The sequence below is a fragment of the Alnus glutinosa genome, chromosome 5 (genome assembly GCF_958979055.1).
Source record: "Alnus glutinosa chromosome 5, dhAlnGlut1.1, whole genome shotgun sequence".
Classification (NCBI taxonomy): domain Eukaryota; kingdom Viridiplantae; phylum Streptophyta; class Magnoliopsida; order Fagales; family Betulaceae; genus Alnus; species Alnus glutinosa.
Window position 1 is genome coordinate 19,942,496 of NC_084890.1, and position 15,309 is coordinate 19,957,804.

Sequence of the window (15,309 nt, forward strand, 5' to 3'; positions counted from 1 at the left end):
CTAGTACACATGGCGTAAATAGTGTACATGGGCCCTAAATATGATGAATTTTATTTATCAACCAGTAATTTTATGCTTTAAGTGAAATGTCGAACTTATGCTTTGTATACTGGAAAATTTGATTTCTAGTGTACGTAATTAATCGTTTTGAAGAAAACGAGTTTAACTCAACCGTTTTATAGTTTGGGGTTATCTTACTGAGTATTTCTCGCTCACCCCTTATTTTATTTTTGTTTTCAGGTTATGAGTAGAGAGACCTAGGCGTCCGGAATGAGATCTAGGCTAGCATTAGGACATTGCATTTCAATTACTTTAATAAGTGCCCAACACAATAAATTTAGTTTTACTTTAGATTTTCATTTATTGTATCGAACATAATTACTCTTTTCGAAATACTCGTTTCCGCATTTATTGAAGCTCTGAGTTTAAAATTATTTTTCTAGTAATTTATATATTCAGCATATTAGCTAAGTTATCTGGCAGACCTTATGAATCTTTGTAAGTTTTGTGTAAAGAAATGGACAACCTTATTTACAGTAGCACTTAGTGTGGTCAACACCCTATACCTACTTGATGCCTTACTAATGGACACTCAATTAGAATTTAACTTATTTATTCCTCCCATCAAAGAACAAGAATCAGAATAATATCAATTCTAATTTATTTGATTCCATAAATAATACTTTATTTGGAATAAATTACAAAACATTTGTAATTATGTTTAATCTAAATTAGAATAAAATACTTGTAGAATATGATTAATACTTTAAAGGAAATTTCTTATAATTATATATTCTTTTGTACAAGGCATTAGAGAAAGAAGTGTTGAAAATTATTATTTAGGATTGTAATAGATTGTGGAGGATGATCATACTTTTTGTCATGCATCACATTCTCTTTCTCATGACCATAGATAATGATGTTTAAAATTCGAGGACGAGTTTTGTTGAATAATGAGAAAACTATGGTCACAACCACCAATTGGTTTGCCGCAAAGAGATTTAGTAATTTTCTCAAACAACTTTGTTAGCCTAATGTTGTTTCAAATTTTTGTTTTTCAACAATTAGGATTATGTTACCATTACTTTAATGTAAAAAGAAATAAAAAATAAAAAATAAAATGAAGATTTGGAACAATCTTGATATTTTATCATAAAAAGAGAGGCTTTTATGATTTAAGAAATTTTTAAAAACTTTAGAGTATCTTCATCTTTTGTCCTATAAATCTAACAATCTGTAACGGTTAGAAGACGAAGAGAGTTGTAGAAGAAAATGAAAAATAACAATAAGGGGCACGAGATTGAGGCGTCTGACTTGGCACAGTAGTCAATAAAGTTGATAAGGAGAATTGATGAGTTTGGGTGATTAATGAGGGATGTGAGAACAACTGTATATTAGTTAGCAACCACTCACAAGCTTCTAGAAGAAGCATGTCTAAAGATACAAATTGATGATGCGTTTTATATGCTTTGGGTATGCATTTTAATAAACCATTCGATTTGGGCTGTTGCAAGAAATTGGACTATCTAACCGTATGGGCTTAACTATAAAAAAATGTGAGGATTATATAAAAGCCCAACAAGAGAGAGAAATGGGGATCTGAAATCATTTCAATATTCATTTTGGAATTAGGAGGTTGGGCCCTCGAAAGCGTTTGTTCTTGTTCAGAAGATTTTATCTCAACTCAATCTATTCTTCCATTCAAATCCATCTATTTCATATATTCCTTCATAGAATCGTAAAGTAGCAAAATCTAAACTGTTACAAGTGGTATCAAAGCTGTTCGATTCCATCATTTTATCGAAACTTCCATGAGAACAAGATCCATAGTGTCAGACGAGGTCAATATTACTCAACTCGCGGATGCAATGACAAAGATGCAGCTCAACATTATGACATGAGAAGACCTGTAAGACGCAATGGAGAAATCAAGAGGATTTATTGCAACAAATTCACACTATGTTCACTGCCAATCCAAAGACTGGCTCAACCAAAACAAAATACTCAACACAGCAACAATGACCATAGTTTCAGTACAATGGGGAACTCAAATCACGAAGGTACTAGTGGAGGTGATGGTTTTCATACTAGGTCCATCAAGTGAAGATCCAGTAACTTAGTGTTTTAGAGCTGCTCAATTTTTTGAGTACTACTCAACTCTTGATGTCCAATGGCTTACCATCTCTTCTTTCCATATGGAATGTAAAGCTTTTGTGTGGTTTCAGGAAGTACATGCTAATAAGTGTTTTCCTATTTAGAGTGAGTTTGTTAGTGCTCTTAAAGCCTAATTCGGTCAAGGATCTTATGATGTTCCCATTGAAGAATTAACCAAATTAAAATAGACTGGATTGCTAGAAGATTATAAAATTCAGTTTGAAACTTTAGCAAATAGAGTCTATGGCTACCCTGAAACTCGTAAGATGAGTTGTTTTACAGGAGGATTAAGGGATGACATTAGGTTGCTAGTGAGGATGTTTCATCCTAAAACCTTGATTGATACTTATGCTTTAGGAAAAATTCAAGAAGGATATGTCTCCAACAGTCACAGATTTGGAAGACTGGTTTGGAATTCCAATTCATATCACACGAATAGTAACAGTAATTTAGGAGTTTAAATTCCGGTGAACAAAGGTGCCGATTCATTTGGGGGGAAAAAATGCTTCCTTTGGATAGCAAAGAAGCTTTGACAACAAACATTTTGTAGCTAACCAACCTAAAGTTGCTAATTCAACCACTAATAAGGCACTTGTGCCTGTGCAGAAGCTCTCACTTGCAAAGATGTTGGAGAGAGGAAGAAAGGCCTACGTTACAATTGTGACTCCAAATGGAATTAAGGCCATGTGTGTTCTTCTCCAAGGCTATTTTTGATTTAGGAAATTGGAGATGCTGCTAAGGTGTTGGAGAAAGAACATAAGGTAGACTCGGACCCTGATGAGTGTATTTGTAGTGGAATTTTTTGAGATTTCCTTGAATGCTATCACATGATGAGAAAATGGCTACTATTCTAGGAATTCAGCCATTGCTACATGATTCCATCAAGGTTAAGGTAGCTAATGGTGAAGAGATTTTAAGTCCAGGTAGAAGTCAAGGCATAAAGTTTACAATGCAAGGTTTTGTTTTTTCAGTTGATCTTTATATTCTCTCATTGGCAGGGTGTGATATGGTCCTAGGTATTCACTGGTTAAGTACTTTAGGACCTATCTTATGGGACTTCATTAAGCTAACAATGGAATTTACTTTTAACAAGAATCAACACTTGGTTCAAGGGTTGGTCACTGTGACTAATATAAGTTTATAAGATGGGGACTCATTCAAATTTTCTTGTAATGAGAGAAAAGGTGTACTCATACAATTGCTCTCTACTGAAGCTAGTCAAATTCACAAGAGTGATTACAGGGATCCTAAGCTACTAAAAAAAAATAAAAATGGGAGATAGTCCATGGTTAGCAATTTTGCAAGAATATAAGTAGATGTTTGTAGAGCCAAAAGGTTTACCGCTAGCTCGATATCATGATCACTCAATTGTCCTTAAGGAAGGAGCACAAGCAGTTTTAGTGAGGCCTATACCCTTTTTATCAAAATGAGGAAATAGAGAAGATAATATGAGAGTTGTTGTATTTAGGGATGGTGCGGACCAGTCAAAGTCATTTTCTTTTCCAGTTTTGATGGTAAGAAAGGCTGATGGTAGCTGTCGTTTGTCTATTGATTATAGGGCCCTAAATCAGGTAACTATTAAGGATAAATTTTCTATACCTGTTTTTGATGAATTGCTTAGTGAGTTGTGGGGGGCTAGAAAATTTTCTAAGCTAGATTTAAGGTCTAGATACCACCAGATCCAAGTGGAAGAGGGGGATATTCCAAAAACAGCCTTTCATATTCACAAAGGCCATTATGAATTTTTGGTAATGCCTTTTTTTACTAATGGTCCATTTACTTTTCAAAGCCTTATGAATCAGGTTTTTAAGCCTAACTTGAGGGAAGTTTATTTTGGTCTTTTTTTGATGATATCATTGGATTTGGAGACTCACAAAGATTATTTAAGGTAGACTCTAGAGACTTTAAAAGAGAATCAAATTTATGCTAAAATGTCTAAGTGTCGTTTTGGTTGTTCTAAGGTAGGCTATTTTGGACATATTATTTCATATGAAGATGGTGAAGGTGTTGGGGATCATGCACTAATCAAAGTATGCGCAGCGGAATATCGATCCCAGGAAATTTTCCTTCAAGATAAACAAGGCTAGATTAATTAAACTAACATGTTCATGGTATTTACAATCGAAATCGACCTCTCCTAAGCTACTAGGGCCATTTAACTTTGGTTGATTTTCTCCTTGCAGGTTGAATGGTGAAGAATGTATTCTTCGTGCTCTTGACTCAACTTCCATATCTTTTCTTTGATGACTGAATATGAACTCACAACTTGACGCAGTGAATTGGTCAATAATACTTTACTATGGCCTTCTATTTATAGATTTTGATTTACACTTATGATATAGGGTTAGGATATAAGAAAGAGTTGTAGCATAGATATGATTGGAGTCATAGGAGAACTACAATTTCAATCCTTACTATCTAGGTTGTTAGTATTTTATATTGGCAACATTCTGGTTGACAAAAAGACTTTATGTAACGGTTGCTTTTTAACAGGATTATTGGTTCTATTAAGAGTTTTTAAGAAATATGGACAGTGTCTCATTTCATGCCATGTGTATGGTCACAAGTTTATAAGAAGATGTCCATGAAGATTCCATGCAATTTCCAAGTCAGAACAGCCGGTTCTTGTGCAACCGTTCGGACGAGCCTTTGAAGGGGTCCAGACGCCCCGCAGTATCTTACGGATAAACGTTGAAGACGTCCGGATGACAGAGCAACATCGTCCGGACGCTAGGTCAATCAGTATTCAACAAGGAGTCTGTTTTCAGAAATCGACACTGTATGGGAAGTCTCTGCAAGCCGTCTGGACGACGTGGCAACACGTCCGGACGATGTCCAGTAGTTCAGAATATTCCAGAATTCCATTCGAACGCGAAAAGGATTTAGGAAAGACCTTCCGGATGCTTGGTCAAGCCGTTCTGACATGAACCTGATAAAGATAGAATTACGCTGTTTCTGAAAGGATATCGTAGAAAATCGTCCCGACGCTCGCCAGCCAGAGTCCGAAACTCAGCAGTTTTTGAGGTCTCTTGAAGCCTATAAATAGGGGGCTCTAGGCTAGTGTTTTATACAGAATTCGGTGGTGAATTCCATAGTGCTTTGAGAGGGTGTTTAGGGAGGATTGAAGATCTGCTAGCTCTCAAGCCGTTGCCGGTGTGTGCTCAAATGTTCGTGTGAAGTCTATCTTAGGGGTCGGCCCTAGGGTAAAGGAATCCATAAAAAACCTCTTCAGGTGGAATATCTGGTTGGGAAGCCTTCGTGTTGAGTTACACGTCAGAGTTAAAGGTATGACTATTGCATAAGATTATGTGAGTACGAGTGTCTTGTAACTAGCTTTGTTTTTTGATAGTGAATTTCCTGGGTTTTGCTGCCCCGGAGTAGTTTTTTCTCTTCATAGAGTTTCCACTTCGTAACAAATATCTTGTCTCATTTAAATTCCGCATTTAAGATATTTGTTTGCACATTAACACAAATTTGGTTTAAAATTAGAAGTCAATAAATTATTTTCATAGGTAGCATAGGTAGGACAGGAGTCATAGGAGGAATGAAATTCCTCCTCATTCCTAGTAGGATGCATGGCCAAGTGGGAGTGAAACACTCCCCTTGGTCATGCACCACGTGTCGATTCCATGCATCTAGGACTAGGATTTTAATCATAACCCAATTGATACTAATTTTCCAACATGGGCTTAGGTTTTAACCCTTAAACCCAATGCTCTTTAATCTCTTCTTAAGCCTTTTGGAATTAATTCTAAGAACTCATAGCTCTTAAAGACTTAAGCCCATAGGAAATTAATTCCTAAGCCCAATCATCTTTAAGTAATGAGCCACTTAGGAATCATATTCTGTTAGTTTGTAATTGGCCACATTCTGTTGGACAAAATAAATTCTTTGGAAAGATGATTTTTATCAGGGATTCCGCTATTCAAAAGTGTTCAAGAAGATTCTCCACAGTTTGCAAGTCAGAAAATTCGGTTTCCTGCCAGCCGTCCGGACGACGTGTCATACCGTTCGGACGCCCAGCTGTCCAATGCATCAACCGTCCGGACGACGTGACATACCATCCGGATGCACATCAGACTAAATCATCATCCGTCCAGACGACGTGGATTCCCATTCGGACCTTCCTCTGTGTCGAGAAGCTTCGAACTGCTCCAACTTGCATACGTTCGGACGATTCAGCAGCCTGTCCGGACGACCCTCAGTGTTCGATCAAGCTTCAGGATTTCTTTCCAAACACAGATACGGGAAGATTGCTGCAACCGTCCGGACGACGTGGATTCCCATCCGAACGCGCTCATTCATAAGGCAAGTATCGCAATTCAAATCCAGACGTCCGGACGACAGTCAGCATGGTCCGGACGTGCGTGCATCAGATATGGAAATTGCCTGCATCAGATTGACCGTCCGGACGCCCATCCTCCTAGTCCGGACGCGCGAAGCCTCTATATGGAAATTACTTGCAGCGGACGTGCAACCGTCCGGGCGACAGTGCTTCACCGTCAGGATGTGGCTCTCAAACAGGAAAGATTTTCAGTGAAATTTTCAAAATTTCGATCGTACAGTTGTCCGTCCGGACGGCCTATGACCACCGTCCGGACGGTGCCCAGTTTTATCAAGCCAAACGCTCATTTGAATTGTTAGCCTATAAATAGAAGTCCCTAGGCTTGAGAACAGCAAGAATTCGGTATTGAATTCCACTAGTGCTTAGAGGGTTATTTTGTGAGGTTATTGAGCTGAGTTGATCTCTCTGAAGCCGTTGTTGTGTGTGCTGTTTTTGGGCTTAACTTGAAGTCTATCTTAGGGGTTGGCCCTAAGGTAAATGATTCCATTGAAGACCCCTTCAGGTAGGAGACCTGGTTGGGAGACATTCGTGTTGGGTTACACATTAGAGAGCAAGGTACGATCACTGCATCAGGGGTATGTGAGTGTTACTACTTTGAATCTAGTCTTGTCTTCTGAATAGTGGATATCTTGGGTTTGGCTGCCCCGGAGTGGTTTTTCTCTTAGTTGAGTTTCCACTTCGTCAACAAAATATTTGTCTCCTTTAATTTCGCATCTAATATTTTGTTGCACATTGTTCACACACATTTGTTAAAATTAGAAGTCTTTTTATTTTTCACTTAACTCATGCAATGCGTGTGTGTGCGAAGACTTTCTCACTCGAGTAGTCAAGAAATTACCTCTAAAGAATAAGTATAATCCATCTTCGGTTGGCACGGACCGTCCACCTAACCACTAAGATGCGGTACGACCCATCTTCCCTAGGTATGGATTAGCTACGTCTTTAATAGGATACACACAATCAATGGAATAGTATAATCCATCTTCGGTTGATACGAACTGTCTAGCTAAATTACACTAAATTAGGTTGTAGTACAATCCGTCTTCCCTAGGCATGGCCTATCTAACCCTGTTGATCATATATCATTTAAAATCGTTGTATAACAGTCATTCACATAATCACAGAAAATATGAAGGATTGAGTTCAATCAATATAAAAGACTTTCTAAGACAAGATAAGAAATTAATAATGATTGAATATAAACATTAAGATCAATTCTCACAGTTATACAACCATCATGCATATAGAAAATTCCAAATTAAAATACAACCAAACCATTGTTGCTTGGAAAGGGCTACATTAACACCCTTGTGAGAATTTAGTCGCTCATCGTGGTGCTGGGATGGCCTCCTACCATATTCTTCTCCTCTTCAACTTGTTAAGCCTCCAACAAGAATTTACTGTCTAAAACTAAGCACAAGCACCATTCTCTTGAAGCTTAGGGGTCTATTTATAGAGACTAGGAGAAGCCTAGAAGTTCTTAGAATTCCCAAAAAATCATCTCTTGAGTCTTCTTGTCCAAGTAAGAGATTGAAACTTCAATCCAAGTAGGAAAATGATTTCAAATTCGTCCAGAATTGCAGTCTTTTATTGCGGGGTGATTTTGAAATAGTAAAATCCAAATTGGGAAAAAAACTATTTCTGAAATATTTATTTTATTTTTTATTATCTTTCCAACGCCATCAATTTCATTGCAATCCGATATCTGAGAAAAAAATTATGATTAAAACATTGAGGCATGTGCAGAATCCAAATTTGAACCCAATCCGATTTTGACTCTTAATGGAGAAATTCGGATTTAATCCTTCACTTGATTTGATTAAACTTAACCACATCATAGAAGTCTTCTATTATGATTGGTTAAGCTTAAAGATATCTTCTAGGTCTTCTCAAAGTGTGCTTTAAGCCCAAAAGTAATGGAATTAATTGCATCTTTATTTAAAACCTGAAAACATTAAAACAACACAAAATTAAACAAATAACAATACTAAAGAATTAACATATATAAGTTAAGGGTCTTGAATGTGCAATATTCGACGCTTATCAGCCACCTTGCGGTTAAGTGGGGTAGCACTTAACACCTCGAAGCTATAAGAGGGATAAATTATTAGCAACCTTGCAGTTAATGGGGTAGCACTTAATACCTCGAAACTATAAGAGGGATAAATTATTAGTAACCTTGCGGTTAAGTGGGGCAACACTTAGCAAACTCCTGAGGATAAGTGGGAGTTATGTTATGTTTTGCAATGTTGCATGATTAAAGTATGATGATTTTAATTGATGTTTTACTTATCATGTTATGAAATGTTTTACTGCTTCATATTATAAAATATGGAGTTAATTATGTAGTAAGAAAATGCAAAGAAAAATATTTATGTTTTATTACTATGTATCAAACTGCCTATCACATGGTTTACTATTTAGCCATACTTTTATTGAAAACAACTTTGTGAAAACCCTGCATACGTGGCTGTCTAGTAAACACTAGTGACGAGATATTTTATAAACAACTGAGGGCTTAGATTATAAATGGTTAGTTTGCTTGAACTTGCTAAGCCGTGGACTCACTCTTCCACCTAAAATTTTTAGATGCAGTTAAGGAGGAGGAAGAAGAAGACATGGACCTGCTTGAGTGTACGATTTATGATGAATGAGGCTGACTGGAGCCTCAATTTTTGGAATGGCTAACGTACTTGAAGTCAATAGTGAAAATACTTGTTGTATTAGAGGTGTGTATTTTAGTATGTCACTTATAGCAACTTATGATCATCAGTATGTTGTTTATAACATTGTAAAAGATGTAGCCTGCTGATTGTGACAGTTTTGGATAACTAAGTTCTTAGTTGTTGGTATATATATATAATATGTGAAATTTTAATTAGATGCTCTGGTACAATTATACTTTTGAGGAATACTCTGATCTTTTAAAAAAAAAAAAGTCTGCTGCTATATTCTGTAGTAGTGTTATGTGTAATTTTAGATAATTACATTTACGGCTTGCTTGGAAAGTCGGGGCACTACAACTTGAGTCGATGGAGGTGTTAGCAAGGCGGTTTCGCAAGAAGAACAACCGCTTAGTCAGCGAGCTTCTCATCAAATGGGCCGGTCAACCTGCTGATGATGCAACTTGGGAAGAATTTCATTCTCTGGAACACTCTTACCCACACCTTGTGGGGCAAAATGTTATGAAGGGAGCAATAGTGTAATGATCAGAAGATGAAGAAAGTTGTAGAAGAAAAAGAAAAAGAAGAAGAAGAGGCACGAGATTGATGCGTCTGACTTGGGACAATAGTCAATAAAGTTTATAGGGAGAATTGATGAGTTTTGGTGATTAATGAGAGAAGTGAGAACAACTATATATTAGCTGACAACCACTTACAAGCTTCTAGAAGAAGCAAGTTTAAAGATACAAATTGAAGATGCGTTTTATATGCTTTGGGTGTGCTTTTTAATAAACCATTTGGTTTGGGCTTTTGCAAGCGATTGTACTATGAAATCTTATCGGCTTAATTGTAAATAAATGTGAGGATTATATAAAAGCCCAACAAGTGAGAAAGGGGGATTTGAAATCATATGACTATTCCTTTTGGAATTAGGATGTTGGGCCCTCGAAAGCCTTTGTTCTTGTTCAGTATATTTTATCTCAGTTCAATCTGTTTTTCCATTCAAATTCATCTATTTAATATATTTATTCATAGAATCATAAAGTAGCATAATCTAAACTCTTAGACAAACTTATGAGTACATTAACTCTTTAATTTTTGTTTTTTTTTTTTTAAAAAAATACCTTAATATCGTGCATGTGCTTCTTATCTTCTCTTCTACCATCTAAGACCATCAAAATTAGAAAGTTTTGTTAGATTTTCCAACACATTTTTAATTGGGATAACTTCGCAAAAGGGCATCAAACTATTAGCTGTTTTGAAAAATGAGTATTAAACTATCAAACGTCTCAAAATAGGGTATCTAAGTTTCCAAACGGCCTACTTAAGGGTACTTTGTTAGGATTTGCTGTTAAGTCCTCCCACAATTCCCAAAATACTGATTTTTTTTGGAAAAAAAAAAAAAAAATTTAGGATTTAGGTGTTGGTCAGAATGTAACAAAATTTGTAAAAATACCCATGACTGAATTTTTGAAAATTTTGATTTTTTTTTTTTTTTTAAAATAAACACTGGGGAGGGGGGTAATTTTGGGAGTTTTGGCAGGATTTAACAGCAAGTCCTAATGGTCTACCCTTAAATGAGACGTTTGGAAACTTGGATACTCTAATTTGAGCGTTTGATAGTTCAATACATTTTTTTCAAAATGGTCGATAATTCAATACCTTTTTGTGAAGTTATCCCGTTGAAATTATTCCAGTAACCACTTAATTTATTTCTTTTTCTTTTACTGCGCAATTGTTTAACCATGGAAAAATGTAGTTAAGCGGAAAGAACCAAAAACATTAAGGAACTAAAAAGGACAAAGAGGATTCCTTTCCAACATAGGGAGGAGAGAAATCAGGTAAAATGGATAGATTGGGAATGTAGCTAGAGGAGAATCTAGTCGTGGCCCAGTTTGCCACATGATGGGCACAAAAGTTTGCACTTCGATTGATATGACTAGTTGACCAGCTAGTTGTTAGAGGAATGATGGAAAGAAAGTCGAGGATGAGTGATGAAATTCTACAATGTTTTGTAATTGCCGGGTTATTGATAGCAAGAGTAACAATAAGAGAATCACCCTTAAAGATAACTGAAGAAAGCTTTAGAGAGAGGGATAACTTAGCCGCCAATAATGCTGTTGTTGCTTCACCATAAACAGCTGTGCATGAAGGACTATTTATAGTTGAGCACTGGATAATAGCACTTGTGGAGTCTTGACAGACATTAGCTTGTACCGAGAAAGAGTTCCAGATGGCTGTGTCATAATTGATCTTGTAGAAGGGAGAGAACGACTTGCTCCAAACCGCCATAAGGATAACAACCTTATTTGTCCAAGTTGAATGATGTTCCTTTTCAATTCTATTAATGGTTGTAGAAATGACCAGAGCATTTGGAATCAGATCATCATGAAAAGCTTTGTTCCTAGCAAACCAAATATGATCACATGCAACTGCTGCAAATATTTGAAATAAGTGTGACCTTGTAAATGGGATACCAATTTTCTCTGGATGAAGAATAATATCCAACCAATTTGTCATGGAAGAAATATGTAAAGCAAGAGTATCCATAGGCCAAAATGAATTTCGCCAGACAACTCTCGCTATATGGCAAGAAAAGAATAAATGTACCAGAGAGTCAGTTGGAAAAGAACAAAGGGAACAAGAGGTATCCATATAGGAAGAGGGGATGGAATAGGAAATGCGAGTCTTTGTAGGAATGATATTCCAAACCATCTTCCAAAGGAATAGACGTAATCGATGATTCAGTTTAAGTTTCCAAAGACCTTTCCAACTTGAATTCGGTAAAGGAGATGTAGATCGAAAGCGGTTAGAGGTGTAAAGATGATGAGCAGATTTGGTTGAAAATTCTCCGGAGGAAGAAGTGGTCTAAAGGAGTGCATCAGTATTGGTTCTGATTTTATTCTTCAGAATCTCGGAGACTGTTTCTTGAAGAAACAAAAAAATTCAATAAATGCAGATTTCAGGTCTAGGAAGGAGAACTAATAAGATCAGAAACTGCCAAAGGATATACACTTAGGAAGGTAGGGACCCGTGGCAAAGGCTTAAAATTTTGCATAGTGGGAATCCAGGGAGAGGACCAAGCTGCTAGTTGACTAGATCGGTTAGGAACATAACATGCTCCAGATTCTAAGATAGACACAATAGCTTTAATGTCATTCCAAATAAAAGAACCAGAACTCAGAGGACAAGTTAAGAGATCACATTACTTAACATATTTTGTCTTGAAAAGAGAAACCCAGAGACTTTCATGATCCGAAAGAAGTTTCCATCCCAGCTTTGTGATGAGTGAAATATTGACATCCTTCATAAGGCGAAAACCCAAACCTCCCTGGTCTTTTGGTAAACATAAAGAGCTCCAAGATTTAAGAGACAAATTATGTGATTTATCCTTAGGAAAACCCCACCAAAAGTTTTTGAAAATAGTGTCCAATCGGTGACAAAATACATCAGGGTGCAAAAAGGAACTCATCGCATAAGAGGGAATAGAAGATGCCACAACCTTTACCAGAACTGTTTTACCAGCCTGAGATAGAGTTTTAGATTGCCATCCTTCAATTTTCCCTTGAACTTTTTCCAATATATCTGAAAAGCAGCTTGTTTAGATCTACCAAATAACATGGGGAGACCCAAATGTTTTGTTGAAACTGGAGTGTTGACATAGGGAAGGATATCCTTGATTCCTGAAATAGTAGAGGCAGTAGTATTGTTGTTGAATAAGATATTTGATTTAAATATATTAATAGACTGACCAGACCAAGAGCTATATTTATCCAAACAGCTTTTAATAATAGTAGCCTCACTGGAAGTTGTAGTTGTGAAAATAACCAATCATCTGCAAATAAAAGGTGATTTAAAGGAGCACAGAAGTGAGAGATCTTGAAATCTCAAAGACTCTGATGAAGCCAATGAGAGATGACCTCAGTTCCAATGATAAAGAGAAGTGGAGAAAGATGACCACCTTGCCTCAAACCTTGAGAAGGATTGAAATGGCCAAAATGACTACCATTCAATAAAACCAAAAAAGATGAAGTAGATATACAGATACGAATGCAATTTATCCATTTGTCATGAAACCCCAATTTTTGCAGGATAGATAAAAGGAAACTCTATTCCATCTTTTCAAAAGCCTTTTCCATATCAATGTTAACTTCCATAAGTCCCCCTCGACCACGTTTTGATTTGAGAGAATGAAGCATTTCATGAGCCAAGATAGAATTATCCTAGATATGGCGACCTTGAACGAAAGCAGTTTGAAAAGGAGATATAATAGTAAACAGGAGAGGCTTAAGCCTATTAGCAAGCAATTTAGAGATAATCTTATAAATAATATTGCATAAGCTAATAGACCGGTAATGATGAATCGAAGAAGTGCCTAGTCTTTTTGGAATTAGAGCAATAAAAGTGTGATTATGTTCTCTGAGGAGTTGGTTGTATTGAAAAAAATTCCTAATAGCTTGAAGAACAGTGCTCTTAATATAATCCCAGTATTTCACATAAAACATAGCAGTAAAACCATCAGGGCCTGGTGCTTTAGATTGTCCTAGACTGATTAGGGAATCATAAATCTCAGATTCAGTGGGAGGAGAACAGAACAAAGTGTTATCATCCTTAGAAACTGAACACTCAAAAAGGTCCAGTAATTTTGCATGAGGTGATGGGTTCGTGGTAGTAAAGAGCTCTTTGAAGTTGTTGACAAAACAAGCACCAATTTCTACTCTATCCTTTAACCAGCCCGATTGAGGAGATTGCATAAGAGTAATAGAGTTTCTTCGGCGATGAATTAGAGTACTTGTATGAAAAAACCTAGTATTAAGATCAGAAGCAGTAAGCCATAACTCTCGGGATTTGTTTTTCCAAAGAAATCCTTCCTGTTGAAGATACTCATCCAATAGAGACTGAATATGAAGTTCCAAAGCTAAATTTGAATTTGAGGGAGGGGCTTGTTGAGTAGCATCAAGGAAATGGAGATTGGAGTTCAACTTGGTCTTAATATCTCCAAAATAGTACTTATTCCAGTGTCTAATAGCTTTCTTGGTGAGCTTTAACTTTTGTGCTAAGCAGAAAGAGGGGGATCCTCTAATAGGAGTGGACCAAGCTTCATTAATAACAATTCCATAAGTGGGGTCACGAGTCCAAAATTCCTCAAACCTAAAAGGTCGAGGGAGGGAGGGGGAGGGAAAGGATGTGTTTAAAAGAAGTGGATTATGATCAGAACTATGAGCCGGAAGGTGGGTAACTGAGTAGGATGGGAAGAAATGATCAATCCACTAACTGGTAGCAATACTCCTATCCATTCTTTCTTTAATCAAATCGAACCCTTGCCGGTGGTTGGACCACGTGTAGGGATTACCAAAGAACCCCAAATCAATCATACCAAAATCATTAATAAAAGATTGGTAGAGGAATTGTTAAAAGGTCTTCCTCCTAGTTTATCATCAGAAGAAGTAATGACATTAAAGTCTCCAATGCAAAGCCAAGGATCGGTATGTGAAAAACCAAAACTTGTCATGGTTGTCCAGAAACTCAAGCAATATTTCTTGTAAGGAGGTCTATAAACAAATGAAATCATAACTTTCACAACTGGAGCATCAGAAGAGTACCAAACATAGATGATATTATTAGAAACATAAAAGCTAGCAAGTTTAACATTGTTTTTCTAGGCAAGTAGAAGACCTCCTTTGGAGCTGAAGGGAGGTGGACTAACAAAGTGAAACCCAGTTGACGCAAAATAGAGCTAGCTATATGATGAGCAGTTTTTGTTTCTGTAAAAAAAAAGGATATTAGGATTGTGTTTCTTGATAATGGCCCTAAGACTACGAACTGTAGAGTACTTAGCCAAACCTCTACCGTTCCAGGATAAGATAATCATGGGACCAGAGGGGGCATGACAGAGCCAGCCGCCTCAAAAGGTGCAGTGGTCAGAACCCTGCCTGAACTTCTACCTGGGAACTCTCATCAACCAGAACCAGCTGATCATACTCCTGGAATTTCTGGCTGCCTTATAACCCCTCTTTGCAACTAAAGGAGACATAATATCAGTGGAAACAGGTAAAGATTCCAGCCGTGAATGATCTGGTTTAGCTGCGGCCAATGAAAAGTTTGCTGAAGTGAACTTTGGCAGGTCCGGTGGGGATGAATGTGGAG